Raw genomic sequence first — 2,500 nt, 5'->3', positions numbered from 1 at the left:
GTAGAGATGAATTCTATTCTATTTCTACACCTTTACGTGCTCCGTTAACTTTTAATGAGTTATAATTTTCTCTGCCCTTTGCCGTTGCTGACATGCACCGCATCGCACTGCAATTCCATGTAAGTGACACCCACCACATCCTGCTCTTCCTGGGAGTCTTAACCTGACGCCAAGAATATCTCCCTGCTTGGATGCTCTATTCCGCACCACGGGAGTAGTCATCTCCCTTCAGTGGGAAACTAGTCACCAGATCAGCTGCTTATCAGCCTGCATCACTCAGGCTTTTAATCCTTTAATGTTAACGCCTTTGAAGTACCAAGATCTTCGTCAATGAACTCCGCGTTTCAATTTCAATAATGGTTTCTCCCTCCTCGCCAGTCGTCGGGCAACATACGTCTTGAAACTTCTAATCCTAGCAACCTCCCTTCCGTCCCGCCTGACAGGTAATCCGCCCTAGTCCTCTCCAGTCCTTCCACGTTTGTGCACACACACACACACACACACACACACACACACACACACACACACACACACACACACACTTATATATTCATATAGGTGTCAGTATATAAAGATAATAGCGAGATTGAGCAAGATCTTTCCTCATTAAAACACCAGGTCATTATGGATGATGTCTATCTTGTTAACAGTTTGCTGGAATCGCAGTTCCTATTATAATGATGAATCAGTATATAAAAGATGGAGAAACCTGAGAAACGGCCATTGGATTTAATTTTAGGTTGTAAACCAAAATCACTCTAATTAAACTAATAACAGAGCAGTTAATCTTCGGATCGCTGCTGCAGTAAAGCACGGCGGTCGAAGGGTTTAAGATAACGGCACCGGAATTTACGTTAAGTGGCAGAGCCCAAATAATGACGTTTGGAGTAGCGGGAGTGGGGTGCAAATCGCCGCAGCGCGCATCAAGGAAGGAAAATCAGCGTTTCAGTGTTAGTGAAAGAACTGCTAAACAATGAAACTTCCTGCACTAACATAATTCTGGAGGACTGATAAAAGATACTGTAAATATGCACAAGGTAAATGAACGTAATCTGAAAGACAGTTCAAACGAGGAACGATAACAGCAAACAATATAAAACTGATAAGCGTTCATGGAAACAAAGAAACATCGTTTTGCCTTAAAGAGGAGCAGGCGTCACATTGCTTGGATCTTGTCTCTGCAGCTGCTCTCCAAAGGCAAGACGATTATGAAACTTATGACACACTCACACTCACTCACTCACTCACTCACTCACTCACTCACTCACACACACACACACTCACACACACACACACTCACACACACACACACACACACTCACACACACACACACAAACACACTCACTCACACACACACACACACACACACACACACACACACACACACACACACACACACACACACACACACACACACACACACACACACACACGTACATAAGTCTCTTCTTGCTTCCGAGAGAGTGAAGGAAGATAATCACGTCGAGGCATTCGAGTGTGACTGCTGTGTGTTCGGTTTCTTTCAGATTCGCCAACATTGAGTAATTGCGCTATTCTTCACTTTCAGCCTCGCTCTCGTTCTTTCTCGTATCCCTTTCACTGTTTTTTCTCACTCTGTATCTCTCTCACTTCCTGGTTACCTTCCTATCATATTCTTTCTCTCTCTCTTTCTGCCTCCCCCATCTCTGTCTGTCCTTCTCTCTATCGCTCTCTCTTTTTTGCCCCGTGTCTCTCTCTCTCTCTCTCTCTTTTTCTTACTAAATCCCTCTCTCCTTTATCCCTAATCTCCCACTATTACCACACAATTGAGAATGATTAAAATCCATTATTCTTTGAGATGATTTATAGCTTGTTTAATCTTTCTACAATGGGATAACGAGTGTGAATATGAGTGAGAAAGTGAGAATGAATGAGAGAAAGTGAAAATGAGAATAAGTGAGAATGAGTGAGAGAAAGTGAGAATGAGTGAGAGAGAAAGTGAGAATGAAAGTGAGAATGAGCGAGAGAAAGTGAGAATGAGTAAGAGAGAAAGTGAGAAAGAGTGAAAGAAAGTGAGAATGAGTGAGAGAGAAAGTGAGAATGAGTGAGAGAAAGTGAGAATGAGTGAGAGTGAATGAGAGGGAGAGTGAGAATGAGTGAGAGAGTTAGAGCGAGATTAAGAGAGAGAGAGAGAGAGAGAGAGAGAGAGAGAGAGAGAGAGAGAGAGAGAGAGTGTGTGTGTGTGTGTGTGTGTGAGTGAAAGAGAGAGAGAGAGAGAGAAGAGGGAAAGAGACGAAGAAAACGAGAAAGGCAGCTTCAGGGTGTAAACTGCGAGCGAAAGGACACAGGAAAATATCAATCCCTTATCTTTCATTTCACTGAACTCAGCTGCTCATGCTCCATTGCCACGGGTGTTTACGGCTGGATTATTTTCTTGTTTTTACTCTGCAGGTGAAATGTGGCAGCGGAGGCGAGCCTTAAAGGCCAGCCAGCCACCTGCGACCCGGTTTCCGAAGACAT

The 2,500-nt window shown here is 43.7% G+C and overlaps 1 protein-coding gene across 1 annotated transcript in view; it reads left to right on the top strand.

Annotated features, from left to right (window-relative positions):
- Positions 1-2,500, top strand: part of LOC138866029 (uncharacterized) — a 303,736-nt gene that overhangs the window by 37,583 nt on the left and 263,653 nt on the right. The gene's annotated exons all lie outside the window — the stretch shown is intronic.

The sequence above is a fragment of the Penaeus vannamei genome, chromosome 23 (genome assembly GCF_042767895.1).
Source record: "Penaeus vannamei isolate JL-2024 chromosome 23, ASM4276789v1, whole genome shotgun sequence".
Classification (NCBI taxonomy): Eukaryota; Metazoa; Arthropoda; class Malacostraca; order Decapoda; family Penaeidae; genus Penaeus; species Penaeus vannamei.
The sequence above is the reverse complement of the archived record's forward strand: the minus strand, read 5'-3'. Positions and strand labels throughout refer to the sequence as shown.